We start from the raw sequence: 16,729 nt of genomic DNA, 5'->3' as shown, positions 1-16,729 counted from the left end.
GAACTATAGAGATGAGATAAATTTGTATATTGATTCCATGACATTGCTGAGCTCTTATTAATTCAAATTTGTTAAAAATGTTGTTTTTTGGTTGTTGTTGTCAGGAAAGTGACATTTTGCTACTTCTTTGCAATTCTTCTAATACATTTTTTAAAGATTTTGAACTGGGTAGAACATTCATCCCTCATTTTCATTTCCAAATTTTAACCTTTAAACACATTGTCTGCTGTGGTTTTTTTGAGATACTCTTTATGAGATTATAAATGTTTCTCCTTTTTTCAGTTTCTAGGACTTTCTTTTTAAACACAAATAGACCTCAGAATATTAGACTTGCTTTTCTTATATCTATTAAGATGTTAGTGTGTTTTTTTCTCATTTCAACTGGTAAAAATTGATAGATATTTAAATTTTAATGAATTCTTGCATTCTTGGTATAAATCTAACTGGGCCATGATGTGTGGTAGCTGTTTTAATATATTGTTAGTTTCATTGTATTTAGGATTTTTTTAAAAAATCTTTTTTTAAAAGCCAAATTAACCTGTTTTGTTTGTTTGTTTTTTGTTTTTTTAACTCGGGAATATTTTATTTATTTATTTATTTATTTATTTATTTATTTATTTATTTGGTGTCAGGGTACAATCTACTTCATAAAATTAATTAAAGTAGATTTATTTTTAAAATTTATTTTTTATTCCTTGAACAGTTTATGTAAAAATTGGAGTTTTATCTTTCCTTGATTGATTAAAGCAACATTATAATTATTCAGACTTCAGTTTTTAATTTTTATTTATTTTTTGGTATAGTTGGGTGTTAACCCTTTTAAATCAATGCATTTAATGGTTATAATTTTATTTCTTTTCTTTTAAAAAACTTTATTAACTAGAGCAATTATAGGCTCACAGCAAAATTGAGCAGATGGCACAGAGATTTCCCATATACCACAGCCCCCACATATGCATAGCCTCTCTCACTATCAATATCCCCTACCAGAGTGGTTCATTTGTTACAATCAATGAACCTATATTGACACATTATTGCCCCAAATCCATAGTTTACATTAGGGTTCACTCTTGGCATTGTACATTCTATTGGGTTTTGACATGTGTGTAATGACATGTATCTGCCATTATAATATTGTGTAAAGTAATTATACTGCCTTAAGGTTTTTGGGGTCATAGTGTATATTTTAGCCCCAAACTTGCAAGGTTCAAATTATTAAAGGAGGCCATTTTATTGTACTTAGATTGCATGATGAGACTGAACAGGTTTTTTTTCTTTGTTGGTTTGTCTTTTTCATCTCTTTTTGGTGACAAGGAGAATTTTTATCCAGCCAAACTTTTGAGTAAGGGTCTAGCCTTCTGAAGCTAAATTCAAGTTGGGAACAGTTGGGTAGTTTCAAGTTATCAATTTGTGTGAGCCCAAATTTCCCACAGTATTCCATTAAAATCTATCCATCATATGCCATTAAAGTCCAAGCCTCCTGACTACTGAGATTAACAAATACTCTCAAAGAAGTCAAAGATTTACAGCCTGCTCAGCACTCTGATTTTTAGCATCTTGGTTCCTGAGAGTTCAGCTGTGCATTTATTAGGATGTTCGTTATGTTTATTCCCTCAGAAATTCTAGTTTCTTTAATTGTTTGTCATGGGGAAATACCAAGTCTGTCATAATCTTGGAAAGAGACATACTCTTGGGGACTTAATAACTTAAAAGATCAAAATAAATATTTAATAATGGAGATGCTTAATTTATAAAAATAATAAACAAAAAAGTATCCTATAGGTACTATATTATGTTTTGTCAGATCTATGGAATATTATACATGTTAGTAGGAAATAAATAAGAAAAAAAGAAGGAGGATTTAGAATTGAAATATTTAATATAAGTTATAAGATAAATATCATTTTTGGACAAGGTCACTCATATAATAGAACACCAGACATAAGCATTGCATCTACTATATTAGGTAACAAAGAGTGTTCAGCAAATTTAAGTGGGTGAATGAGAGAATGTGTGATGGGATTGATATTATGCATCTCAATTTGAAGGAGACGTTTGAAAAGAAGTCTTGTGCAGTTTTACCAGATGAGCTGCAGCATAGCAGATAGCAGATGTTGGTGCTCCGTCCATATCCCCTCAGTACTCAGCATTCTGATAGCTCATTACTGCAAACACCTGCCACTTTCTGCCTGAGGACTTCTCTGTCCCCAGCAGTGTGCTTGGCCCATATACAGGTCAGGGAGTTAACACCCCCTGTGAATAGCACTCAATTAGTGAGAGACAACTCCGTGGCTCCATACCCCAGGTTCCTCATCCCTCCACAGAGCATCTTATGTGAGCTTCCTTCCTTCCTAGTCTCACTTACCACTCTCCTCCACCAGCGCTTTCTGAGGGAAACCTCCCCACTACTACACCTTTCCTCAGATCCTAGTCTTAGGGTCTATTTCTTGGAAGAAGCCAACCTAAGACATGGAGAATTATGGGCTAGATTCTAGGATAACTGAATCATTTCATAAACCAGTTACTGCTAATTGGGTTATGTAAGTCATGTTTAACAATTAGTTTCTTTCTTTTAAAAAATATATTGTTACTGAATTTAGAGAGAAAGAGAAAGGGAGAGAGAGATAGAAACATCAATGAGAGAATCATTGATCTGCTGCCTCCTGCACTCTCCTACTGGGGACTGAGCCCACAACCTGGGAATGTGCCCTGACCAGTTGACATGCAAACACTGAGCCACAGCACTGGGCTTACAATCAGTTTCTAATTATACCCTTTGAAGGTATTTTTGCTTCACCTTTTTCAATTTTGATCAATGCCTGAATAAATATATAGAAAGTTTCTTAATGAAATTGAAGATGACAGCACTGGTTTAAGAGAGATATAATGAATATATTAGTTGACACTCAGAATCAGGATCCATGCTTATTTTATTTTTAAACTACACTAAGTGGCTCTATTAGAGAGAGCCAGGATTACAGAGAACTTAAGAGTTGGCAAAGGGGCCCTTCTTCTTGTCAAAGGGGGCACAACATTGACAAAACGCCGGTTGTACTACACCCACCACTTGGCCCAACCAATCTTCTTCTTTTTCTTGTTTGGCAACCTTGGGAATCTTACCTCTCTCTCTCCCAGCCCAGGCCAGGGAACAATGCTGTGGCCGGCTACTTCTAGAGTGGTCAGAGCCTCCATCCCACACTGGCCCAGGCAGCGGCATCCTCTAGGGGCATGCCTGCCAGGAGCAGATTTGATCTGGAGAGATGCCCTCTGGCAAGGCATGAGCCTTGATCTGGGCAACCATCTCCTGGCTCATCACCTCGAGGGTGTGTAGCTCTTGGGTGAGGACCAAGTGCTGCATGTTGGCAACTGAACTGTGGCCTCTGCCCCTATCGTGAAGAGGAAGTCGAGAACGACTAAGGAGCAAGGGCGCACACGTCCTAGCTGCCTGCTGCTGCATCTCATGCCACTCCACGCAGTTTTTAATAGGCTGGAAAATGGATAAAATCTAACAAAATTTTACATTAATATCTTAAGATCCTGTAATTGAGTCTCTTTAAATATGTGATTATCATTATTTGATAAAATTTTGGATGTATCTATAATAATAAAAGCGTAATATGCAAATCAACCGAATGACTGAACAGCAGAATGACCTTCCAGATGACCACGCTATGACACGCACTGGTGCCAGGCCAGCCAAGGTGGTTGGGGAGCCCCACCATCACCCCACAATGCAATTGGTTGGGAAGCCCCACCATCACCCCACGATCACCCCTCAGAGGGAGGCCCAGGCCATCGGCCAGCAACACTGTAGCGGGTGTGCAGGGTCGGCCAGCAATCACCCTGCAGAGGGAGGCCCAGGGCAGCCAAGCAATCGCACCCCATGCCTGTCGCCCGCACAGGGAGGTGACTGGTGGGGGGGGAGGGGGGACAGTGCTGCACAGATGGCAAGCAGTGGCAGCGATGGGGGCAGAGCCAGCTGCTGGCAGCTGGGGGAAGGAAAGCCCTGATAGGCCTGGATTGCCAGCCAGGCCTAGGGACCCTACCCGAGGGGTTCCTGATTGCAAGAGGGCACAGGCCAAGCTGAGGGACCCTCTCCATGCATGAATTTTGTGCACCGAGCCTCTAGTTGGTTAATAATAAACAGAAAGTTAGTTAATGTGTGTGGCTGCTGAAGAAGCAGATGTGATTATGAGTTAGATGAATGAAGTAATACCTAGACCAAAGGATGTGGAAATTATGTTTAATTTCACAATACACAGACAGTACTATTCTGAACATCCTGATTTTGACAGAGTAGAAACAATTTCCTGAACCCTGGCTGGTGTTTCACAGTGGTTAGAGCATCAGCTGACACACCAAAGGGTCTTGGGTTTGATTTCCCAGTCAAGGGCATGTACCTGAGTTGCAGGCTGGATCCCCATCCCAGTTGGGGCCCTTTGGGAGGCACCCAATCAGTGCACATCCATGCTACTCTCTCTCACCCTCCTTCCCTCCCTGCACTCTCTCTAAAGATTAATAGAAAAAATATCCTCGGGTGAGGATTAACAAAAACAAGACAATTTCCTAAATGCTAGAGAAGAGTCTAAAAGCACTTGGGAATATTTTATGGAAAAAGATGACATGAATATGATTTTTAATATAAAAAATAACAATAACATGATGACTGTCTTCAGTGTTTGAAAATCTGTGGGAGAGGAATTAGACATGCCTGAATGGCCTTTAGAATCATTCATGTCTGTATGTCCAGTGTCTAATCCAATGCCTTGCATAGAGTAGGAGCTCAATAAATGTTTGGTGGATGAATGAAAAAATTAATGACACTGCATATGCATCTCATTTAACTGTGCCATTGACAGAGTACACACACTCTTTTATTAAAAATTTATCTTTATTGCTGAAAGTATTACAGATGTCCCCTTTGTTTTTCTATTGACCCCTTCTAGCCTGCACCTCCCCATCCCCCCTGGCCTTCACCACACTGTTGTCTGTGTCCATGGGTTATGCATATCTATACTAATAAAAGGGTAATATACTAATTAGACTGGGTCGACCAGACATCTTCTGGTCGTCCAGTCCTCCTTCCAGACAAAGCCATGGTGGTGGGGGCTGAGACAGAGGTGGTTAGGGGCAATCAGGCCAGCAGGAGAGGGAGGTTAGGGATGATCTGGCCAGCAGGCAGAGGGGTTAGGGGCAATCAGGCAGGCAGGCAGAGTGGTTAGGGGCTATCAGGCTGCCAGGCAGGTGAGCAGTTAGGAGCCAGCAGTCCCGGATTGCGAGAGGGTGCAGGCCGGCTGTGGAACCCTCCTATCCCGTGCAAGAATTTCGTGTACCAGGCTTCTAGTATGCATATAAGTTCTTTGGTTAATTCTCTTACCACCCACCCACCCACCCCTGCCTTCCCTCTAAGATATGGCAGTCTCATACATTCTTTTTATTTTCCTATATCAATCCATATTTTTTGTACCTCACATGTGAAGCTGTTCTTTGGATAAGTGAAGTCTGGATACAGGCCCTATGTTCCTGTGCAATATCTCCCTTACAGATGTGATTCTGGATATGCAAGCTGTAATGATTAGGAGGTTGATGTCTTTTGGTAAATATAGCTTCCATGTTTCCTAATGTCTTTATATAAACTTTCCTTGAGTTGATTATCTACAACACTAACAAATGTTTGTGGTGATGTTTGTTTTGCTTCAGTCTTTTATCCTGGTCATTATATTTCCCCTCTACATCCTGTTTGGGTTATATCATGCTTCAAAACACTTAAATCTTCTTAATATATCAATCAAATTTATGGCATACTGGATTAAATCCACTGGCTTCTGCTATTATCCCCCTCAAGATTTCATCTATTTCCCAATCATTTTTTTAACAGCATATTTCAAGATGTGAATCAGATTAGATTAAAACTATATAATGCATCCCTTTGTATATGCATTTGGGAGCCCTTCTCTTATCTAGTCCAGTGAGACAAATGGTGGTTTTAATTTACTTTTGGCAGAGATGGTTGTCTTAAGTACATAGGCTCGCTCTTACTGTGGCATTATGAGGAGGCCAGATCCTGCTGTGCATCCTTCAGGTCCTGGTAGATCCTGCTGTGCATCCTTCAGGTCCTGGTTTGATGGCCATTCTTCTCAAATGATCCTGCCCACTCCCCAAATTCAGTTTAGCAGCACCACTGGTGGTCCCCTCAGCACTCTCTCCTGCTGTGCAGGGTTTGCATCCCACTGTTTTGTAAAGTCTGTGTACTTGTCTACACATCCTACTAGATAGCAAAAGTTTCATCCTCAGCATTTCATATTGTGCTTAGCACAGGATAAACGCTCATTGGTTATGTGATGAGTATTTGTTTAGAACAATACTTCTTTTAATCTTCAGAAATCAGTTTATTTTTTATTAAATTTATTGGAGTTACATTGCTTCATGAAAGTTATATAGGCTTCAAGTGTACAATTTTGTAAATACATCATCTGTGTATTGCATTGCGTGTTTACCACCCAAAGTCAAATCTCCTTCCAGAATAATAACTTTTTCAAAGGTGCTTTTGGCTTTGGGAAGGAGTCATTATTTTGTTTCTTATATTTCTCATTTTGTTTCCTATCTCAGCATAGTTGAACCTAAATTTATATACAGCCAGTAATACACCTTAATTATCATGCAAATTTTACACATGATTCTGTACTTCTTTCTGTTCTTCAGGGGTTGATCCACTCACACTATTATAAAAGCAGACTTTTAGAAAACCTAGACTAGGAAGATGCCCTTGTTTTTTGTTTGTTTGTTTTGTTTTATTTATTAATTTTTTTGGTCAGAAGTGTGACCTTGCAGTGAGCTAGCTCCTATGGACCTCAGTTTCCTCACATGTAAAAGAAGGAAAGATTGGATAACACCTAAGGTGTGTTCGGGAGAAAACATTCTTTAATTCTATGATTGAGAAAAGTTTTCTATAAAAGCTTTGTATTTCCATGCCCTCCCCTCTCCAACCCCTGCAAAGGCACCCTGATCATTTTTCCTTTTCTTTGGGCCTGATTGTCTCTTCTTGTTTATAGCTGCCACTAATTTGCTCGTTTGCTTGCTGGAAAATAGCTAATTAAAACCCACTTCAGCTAACAAGCTGACTGGGACCATGCAAATGTCACTCTCTGCTGTCTGCTATTTCCGTTTATACTTTACATTATTAGTGTTGTTTTTCCTCCCTCTGTTATAATGAATGCGAGGATGGATTCAGCGCCCTCTTCACAGGTGTGCAGGGGTACCACCGCCACCAGCCCTGGAAAGCACTGCTGTTAGTGCACTTCAACACTTGGAGTGTTATTACCCCTGACAGTTAATGGTTTCAGACTACATTGCTTGTTAGCGCTAGATTTTTGAACAGCTTCATCCATCTTTTTGTTTTTACAGTGACTGGCCACATTAAGTATATGTGTCTGAGCTATTAGTCCCGTCTGTTCATCGCATGCATTTCATTTGGTGTAGGGTTCTTTTTCCTTCTCTAAAATTAGTATGTATTGTCATCCATATACTTCAACACATCGACTTTTTGTTATAATTATGCTGTCATCATTGTGCTTCCACACATTTGCTAATTTATTGTAGCTAAATTAGACCTAATATTAGCAATTTTGCAGCTGTTCCTTTAGAATGTACATGGCCATATATTTTACGTTATTTAGTAATTATATTTCACAGCAAAAAAAGGGGCCATGTTTTCAAGAGGGAGAGAGAGGAAAGATAGAAAAAAGAGGGTAAGATAAAAACAAAATCACCCAAGAGTGGGAAAGAGACAAGAAAATGAAAAAAAAAAACAAACAAAAAAAACACAACCAAAAAACCAACAACAACACACCACATTCCAAAAAAATTTTAAAGGGTAATAAACAGACAGCACTGGATGCTTGTGGAGGACAGTGAAACTCAAAGGGTGTGTTCGTTATGTCTGAGCCTTGCAGCAAGCAAGACTTCTCTGAGAAAGGCTTTTCTCTGCTATACTTTCTGTTACCAAGAACAAGCAGGCTGCTGGGCTAGCTGAGCAAAGAATACCACACGGAAGTGATGGAAGGTTTTTGTGGGAATTGCGAAGAAAAGGAGATGAGAGGCTGTGTGGGTGCTTCCATGAAAACAGGATATCCAGTGTACTTAGGCACAAGGCTTAAGGGATTTGGTTTAAAAACAAGTCTGAAAGGCAGACTGGGAGGACAAGAAAACGAAAGTGGTTTGAATTTCTACATTGTTCAGAATAATAAACAGCTTTAAATGCAGGTTCCTGCTTTGATGATATCTGGAGATGATATCTGAAAGAATATGAAAAAAGTGGCTGCGATTGGAACCGGCGCTGGGCACCAACAGGGGGTGAGAGTGGCTGCTCCAGCGCCAGCAGCGGGTGCAAGCGGGGCCATCACCGGCAGTGGGTGTGAGAGGCAGCTGCCAGCCCCGATCACCCCTCAGGAGCAGAGGTGGAGGTGGAGAAGCCCTGAGGGGCAACTGGGGCCAGCAGCCACTGCTCACACCTGCTGATGGGTGGACCACCGTGCACAGGAGCAAAGAATTTTCAGTAACCACCAGAGGCTCGCCCCGATGAGCAGGTCCGGTGCCCCTGCTCACCTGGTCCACCATACTGCCATGTTCTTCGCTCTGCCCACTTCTGCCAATGCCCGCCATGTTCCATGCATGCCCCCAATGGTCAGTGTACGTCATAGCAACTGGTTGTTCAGTTGTTCCACTGTCCCACAGTTCGGTCTATTTGCATATTAGAGAGAGAGAGAGAGAGAGAGAGTTAGTAATCCATTTAATAGGACCCTGGGAGTCTAAAAGAATTCATGAGATGTCCCAGGATACCTGGTCCTACTCCTAGGAGGTAACTTACTAGGAGAAACTAGTTCAATAAGTTCTGGTTGTTATGGATACTGTTATATGTCTTAATAGATCCAAAACATTATGCACAAAATAAAATAAAACTTATAATGGTACTAGAGGCCCGGTGCATGAAATTTGTGCATGGGGGTGTGTGTCCCTCAGCCCAGCCTGCACTCTTTCCAATCTGGGATCCCTCGGGGGATGTCCGACTGCCGGTTTAGTTGGACATCCCTCTCACAATCTGGGACTGCTGGCTCCCAACTGCTCTCCTGCCTGCCTGCCTGCCTGATTGCCCCTAACCGCTTCTGCCTGCCAGCCTGATCACCCCCTAACCACTCCCCTGCCAGCCTGATCAATGCCTAACTGCTCCCCTGCTGGCCCAATCACCCCCAACTGCCCTACCCTGCCAGCCTGGTCACCCCTAACTGCCCTCCCCTGCTGGCCTGATCGCCCACAACTGCCCTCCCCTGCCAGCCATCTTGTGGTGGCCATCTTGTGACCACATGGGGGCAGCCATCTTGTGTGAGGGTGTGACAGTCAATTTGCATATTACCCTCTTTATTACATAGGATTGCTATCTTGACTTGAGAATATATTCTAGGCAGGTCTGTTCCTCTGGGGGTAATATGCTGCTGCCTAATGTATTAGAAATTTGGGCATACCATCCCTCTTAGATATTTGTATTTTCATTACAACTGGGACATAAGAAATAGATTTTCATTGCTGATTGAGTCCCATTCTGATTGTCTTCTTCAGCTCCTTCCTCTATAGAGCTGAATATCTCATTTCTCTTCTCCAATTGACCAAAGCCTGCTCTTCAGCTCTCTGAATGCAAAGCAAATTAAAATGGCTGAAACATTTTGCACTGTCACTCCTCACTGGGTTTTTATAAGGAACTACATTACACTTAAAAACATGATGTTCTAGTAGTGGGATTTGGGGGAGAGTAAATTGGTGGGGGAGGCAAAAACTTTGAGGGTTTTGGAGCTTATGAAATCAAAGCGTATAGAGAGTTATGGATGTATAAACCTGGCTTTTCCCTTTTGACAGGATAATGGTCTTACTGGAATTTGCAAGGCCATCAGTAAACCTAACCCCAGCCTCATAGACAGTCTCAGTTGGGATTTAAGGTCAAGTTGATTTAATAAATAACTGTTGAAAGTCAAAGAGACAGCAAACATCCAAATATACCAATAGCAAATTAAACAAACAAACAAACAAACAAACCCATCAGGCCCTCTTTATGCTTGGTATTGTACCTTTCAGTTCATATTGTACTGAAGCACCATTGTGGTATGTCCTTTGCATGAGTTTTTTGAGTACAGAGCTCAAGTAGAATTGAAACGACAGGAGGAGATGTCCTGTCATTCTCCTGATAATCCTTTATAGCAGTGATTTTCAACCTTTTTCATCCCATGGCACACATAAACTAATTACTAAAATTCTCTGGCACACCAAGAAATATATTCGTTTTTTGCTGATCTGGCAAAAAATTAGTTATAATTTGATTCATTCATACTGGATGGCTATTGTTGTATTAGCTGTTGTCATTTTTTTTTTTCATTTGACAATCTAAGGAAAAGGATGTCAGGGCCCCTGACTAAATGGTCAGGCATTGCACATTTTAAAAATTATTGCAGCACACCAATGTGTCTGTGGCACACTGGTTGAAAATTGCTGCTTTATAGACTCCAGGCCCTATTCCATAGGAATCTACTACATCAGCCTAACTTTGCCCACTGGGACAGCTGATGTTGAACTTTACCATCTGTATCAAGAATCTAAAATAGTTTAATGTCCCCTCCCTCCCCCTACAACACAGTATAACTCCTCAGGTCATAGAAATAGGAGAAATGTTCCCACTTGACTTCTTTTTCCTAATTTTAGGGCTCCAGGGCAAGCTGCTCTCCCAGATACCAGTGCAGGAGAAATAGTTGATAAAAACAGACAGCAGATTTTGAGATTTTCCAAAGCAGGCAGTAGACTTTGAGATTTTCGAGCTTTGAACAGTTTGGAAGGTACTTCCTGGGATAGAGCCTACACTCTTAATTAATCAGGTCAGTGGCAATGGAAAAACAAGAAGTCATCCATCTGAATTTCATTTAAACCCATTTCTGTTTATTTCCTTTATCATTTTTCTTCCTTGCCCCAGATTGTGTGGCATGTTATGTTGTGTGGTGGCCAGAGATACTTTCAATCACTTCTCTCAGAAGGTATGTCTGTTATTTTGGTTTGGTTTCTTACTATTCCAGCTTTGCCAATTTTATTCACAGAACATTGTCATTTTTGCCTTCATGTTTATTGGTAGTGGTTAATTATTGTGTTTAAATTCGGTATAACTCTAGGTAGAATTACTCCATCAAATATTTATTGAGCAGTTAATAAGCGATTGGCATTTTTTTAGAGGCAAGTATGAGATATCAAAAGGCTCTGTTGACTGAAAATCAGAGTCTGAAATGCTCAATATTTTATAGACTTCAGTCACAATCTTTAATTTTCTACCGTCACGTCATTCCTATGGGCAACATACTCATCAGTAACCTTAATCATTACGTGCTCTGTTTCTGAATAGGGGATGGAAGTGGAGAATAGGTTAAGATATTCAACACCCCTCTCCCCAGGATAATTCAAGTTCTTTTTGGCCCCACAGAAAGTGAAATAACTTTTTAAAAATCTGTTGTCACTTTTACCTCCAATTTTTCAACATTGTGCCAGAGATTTTGATTTGTCTCTCCATGGTGTATAGCAGGTATGCTTGTTTTTTCATTTTGAGAATTATGGCACTGTAGAAAGGAAACAAATTAATGCATACATCAGTAGGGACTGACATAATTTATATTTAAAATAAAATAAAATAAAATAAAAACAGGCAAAATATGACCCTGCATTGTTAATAACCCAGGGAAAGCAGTGTCCTGATTGACTAGGCCACGCAATGGATACATTTTAAACTAGGGTGAAGAGTAAGAAAGTCTATTGGGGTCCTGGTGTTCTGCTGCATTAGGGACTCTAGGAAGCCAGGCAGAGCATGGCTGCTTAGGGTTGGGGAGAAACATTGAAGCTGTAGGAAAACATTTCCTGAAAACTCTTAAGGCTCAGTGTTACAGGACTCATGTTTTCGCTGTAGGTCACCACTCTCTTTAGCAGAGTATTTGTGAGGCCCTAGCATTTATTTATTTATTTATTTATTTATTTATTTATTTATTTATTTATTTTAATTTAAATTCTTTATTGTTGAAAGTATTACATATGTCTTCCCCCCCATTGACCTCTCCCCACCCGTTCCCACCCCCCAGCACATGCCCCTCAACCCCCTATTGTCTGTGTCCATTGGTTATGCTTATATGCATACATACAAGTCTTTTGGTTGATCTCTTACCCCCCCCAACCCTGCTCCCACCCTCCCCTGCCTTCCCTCTGAGGTTTGACAGTCTGTTTGATGCTTCTATGTCTCTGTATCTATGTTCATCAGGAGGCCTTAGCTTTTAAATTTCCATGTTTACTCTCTTGGGCCTATTATCTCAAAAATTGTCTGTATAGGAGTATATGTGTGTGTTACATGTCCAAAATTGTGCAAAAGTACAAGAAAAGTAGCTAAAATTAACTAAGAATTTCCTCACAGAGATCAATGTGCAGACATTAAAATGCAAGCTTACATAACTCCCCAAAATTTAGGACTAGTCAAAGGCTAAAAGATAAAATACTCAGGAAACATTTTGGTCTTCAGATTTCTATATGTCTTCCAAAAGTCTCAGCTTACATGGTAAAATTACAATGCGCTTATTCACCTTAAGATGTTACCATAAACTGTTTTTCAAACTTTTCTACTGAAGTAATCTTAAAGCATTTTCAATGGCAGAGAAAAGAGAGCAGAGAATGGAGGAAGGTAGTGGTGATTGTGGCCAGCAGCCAGCTGCTGCAGCAGAGAAAAAATGTTTTTGAAGTCTAATATTTAATCTTAACAGTTAATGTGAATTTCCCATTCTATTTAACCATGCTTTCATGGTTGTTCTAATCTTAAGTGTTTTTACCTAAAATATTTGAATACAGGAAGAAGACTCATATTTTGTTGTAATGATTAACAAATGAGCTATCTGAAAACATACACACACACACACACACACACACACACACACACACACACACACACACACACACAAAACCAGCTGTGTAGCATATTTGCATCCCATTTTGGGAAGAAGAACCTTTATTTATCATTGGTTTCTTTAGGAAGTCATGGGGAAAATTAAGAAAGAAGAAAGGTTAATGGGGAATTTTATTAAAGATCATTGTTGTAATTATCTTGAGAACAGAATATATGTGAGCTATTAACTTAGGCTTCAAATATACTCCTATAGAGATAGTTTGGATTGGTCTGCAAGATTTGATTATAAGAGCATTTTCTTCTATTACTTCAAGACTTTCTATTGCCTAGCAAAATAAGTCAGTTTGCTTCCCTCTTCTTCTATTTTTAAAATTAAACTTATTGGGGTGACCTTGGTTAATAGGATCATATTGGTTTCAAGTGTACATTTCTATGATACATGATCTGGACATTTATTGCATTGTGTGCCCACCACCAAAAGTCAAATCATCTTGCATCACCATATATTTGCCCCCCTTTCATCTTTACTACCTCTCCATCCCCCTCTCCTCTGGAAACCACCATACTGTTGTCTGTGTCTATGTGTTTCAGTTTTATATCCCACTTATAAGTGAAATCATATAGTTCTTAGCTTTTTCTGACTGACTAATTTCACTTAGCATATTCTCAAGGTGCCTCCATATTGTCTGTCACAAATGGCAGTATTTCATCTTTTCTTATGGCTGAGTAGTATTCCATAGTATATATGTACCATATAGTCTTTATCAAATTCTCTATTGAAGGACACTGGTTATTTCCATGTCTTGGTCACTGTGAATAATCCTATATAATAAAGAGGTAATATGCAAATTGACCATCACTCCAACACACAAGATGGCCACCCCCATGTGGTCAAAGATGGCTGCCCCCATGTGGACACAAGATGGCCACCACAAGATGGCCTGCAAGGGAGGGCAGTTGGGAGGGACAAGGCCTAAAAGGGAGGACAGTTAGGGGGGAACAGGCCTGCAGGGGAGAGCAGTTGGGGGCAATCAGGCCTGCAGGGGCAGACATTTGGGGGTGACCGGGCTTGCAGGGGAGGGCAGTTGGGGGTGACCAGGCCAGCTGGAGAGAGCAGTTAGGGGCGACCAGGCTGGCAAGGGAGGGCAGTTAGGGGTGACTGGGCCTGCAGGGGAGGGCAGTTGGGGGCAACCAGGCCTGCAGGGGAGGGCAGTTGGGGAGGACCAGGCTTGCAGGGGAGGACACTTAGGGGCAACTGGGTCAGCAGGGGAGGACACTTAGGGGCAACTGGGCCAGCAGGGGAGGACAGTTGGGGGCAATCAGGCTGGCAAGGGAGCAGTTAGGCGTCAATCAGGCTGGAAGGGAAGTGGTTGGGGGATGATCAGACTGGCAGGCAGAAGCGGGTAGGGGCAATCAGGCAGGCAGGCAGGTGAGCAGTTGGGAGCCAGCAGTCATGGATTGTGAGAGAGATGTCCGACTGCCCTCGAGGGGTCCCTGATTGGAGAGGGTGCAGGCTGGGCTGAGGGGCACACCCCCCCCCATGCACAAATTTCATGCACCGGGCCTCTAGTGCTGCAATAAACACAGGGGCAAATAAATGTTTTCAAGTTTTTCTGGTAGATACCCATAAGAGGGATTGATTGCTGGCTCATATGAGAACCGCCATATTATTTTCCAAAGTGACTGTACTAGTTTACATTCCCACAGCAGTGTATAAGAGTTCTTTTTCTCCTCAATCCAAAACTTATTACCTGTCTTGTTGATAATAGTCATTATGACAGGTGTGAGGTGGTATCTTATTGTAGTTTTTATTTCCATTTTACTAATAGCTAGTAAAGTTGAGCATCTTTTCACATATCTGTTGGCCATTTGTATGCCTTCTTGGGAGAAGTGTCTGTTGAGGTCCTCTGCCCATATTTTAATTGGAGTGTTTGTTTGCTGTTGAGTTGTATGAGTTCTTTATGTATTTTTGGATATTAATACCTTGTCAGAGTTGTTTGCAAATATCACCTCCCTTTCAGTTAGTTGCCCTTTTGTTAGTTGTAAGTTTCTTTTGCTATGCACAAGCTTTTTAGTTAGATATAGTCCCATTTATTTTTGCCTTTACTTCCCTTGACTTTGGGGTCAAATTCATAAAATGTTCTCTACAACCAAGGTCCATAAGTTTAGTACTATATTTTCTTTAATGTAATTTATTGCTTTTTTCAGGTCTTATATTTAGGTCTTTGATCCATTTTGAATTAACTTTTGAACATGGGGACCAACTATAATCTAGTTTCATTCTTTTGCATATGGTTTTCCAAATTTTTCACCACCAATTATTGAAGATGCTCTCTGTTCTCTATTGTGTATTTTTGGCTCCTTTGTCAAAAATTATTTGCCCACATACATATTGTTTTATTTCTAGGCTCCCAATTCTATTCTATTGGTCTGTGTGTCTGTTTTTCTACCAATAGCATGCTGTTTTGACTATCATGGCTCTGTAGTATAATTTGATTTCAGGTAGTGTGATATCTCCAGCCTCGTCCTTTTCCCCCCAAGATTGCTATTGCTTTGGCTATTTTGGGTCTTGTGATTCCATACAAATCTACTGATTACTTATTCTATTTATTTTATTTATTTATTTATTTTTTAAATATATTTTATTGATTTTTACAGGGAGGAAGGGAGAGGGATAGAGAGCTAGAAACGTCGATGAGAGAGAAACATCGACCAGCTGCCTCCTGCACAACCCGCACTGGGGATGTGCCCGCAACCAAGGTACATGCCCTTGACCAGAATCGAACCCGGGATCTTCCAGTCCGCAGGCCGATGCTCTATCCACTGAGCCAAACCGGTTTCGGCTTATTCTATTTATTTTAAATGACATTGGGATTTTGATGGAGATTGCATTAAATATGTATATTTCTTTGGGTAATATGGACATTTTAACTATGTTGACTCTTACAGTCCATGAACACATAATATCTTTCCATTTTATTGTATCTTTTTCAATCTCTTTTAATAATGCTTTATAGTTTTCAGAATATAGATGCTTCACATCATTTGTTAAGTTTATTCCTAGATATTTTATTCTTTTTGTTGCAATTGCAAAAGGTATTGTTTTTTTTTACATTTCTTTATCTGAAATTTCATTGTTAGTATACAGGAATGCAATGGATTTGTGTACATTAATTTTATATCCTGAAACTTTACTGTATTTGTTTATTGTTTCTAATAGTTTTTTGGTGGAGTCTTTAGGGTTTTCTATATACAGACTCATGTCACCTGCAAAATATGACACTTTTACTTTTTCCTTCCCAGCTTGGATACCTTTTATTTCTTCCTCTTGCCTGATCACTCTGGCTAGGATTTCCAGAACTACATTGAATAAGAGTTGTGAGAGTGTGTATCCTTGTCTTATTCACGATTTTAGAGGTAAAGGTTTCAGTTTTCCACCATTGAGTATGATATTAGCTGAGGGTTTGTCATATATGGCCTTTATTATGTTGAGGTGCTTTTCTTTTATACCTATTTTATTGAGTGTTTCAATCATAAATGAATGTTGTATCTTAAATACTTTTTATGCACCTATTTGTAAGATCATATGATTTTTATACTTTGTTTTGTCAAGGTATGTATGACATTAATCGGTTTGCATATGTTGAACCATCCTTATGCCCCTGGAATTGTGATATATAATTTTTTTTAATGTATTGTTGTATTTGATTTGCTAGTATTTTGTATAGGAATTTTGCATTTGTATTCATCAGAGATCTTAGTCTGTAG

General features: G+C 40.1%; 1 pseudogene; it reads right to left on the bottom strand.

The window, feature by feature from the left end:
• Window positions 1–2,986: 2,986 nt before the first annotated feature.
• LOC114233207 (FAU ubiquitin-like and ribosomal protein S30) lies at window positions 2,987–3,358 on the bottom strand (annotated as a pseudogene).
• Window positions 3,359–16,729: the final 13,371 nt, after the last annotated feature.

This window comes from Eptesicus fuscus, chromosome 9, assembly GCF_027574615.1.
Source record: "Eptesicus fuscus isolate TK198812 chromosome 9, DD_ASM_mEF_20220401, whole genome shotgun sequence".
NCBI classification, from domain to species: domain Eukaryota; kingdom Metazoa; phylum Chordata; class Mammalia; order Chiroptera; family Vespertilionidae; genus Eptesicus; species Eptesicus fuscus.
The sequence above is the reverse complement of the archived record's forward strand: the minus strand, read 5'-3'. Positions and strand labels throughout refer to the sequence as shown.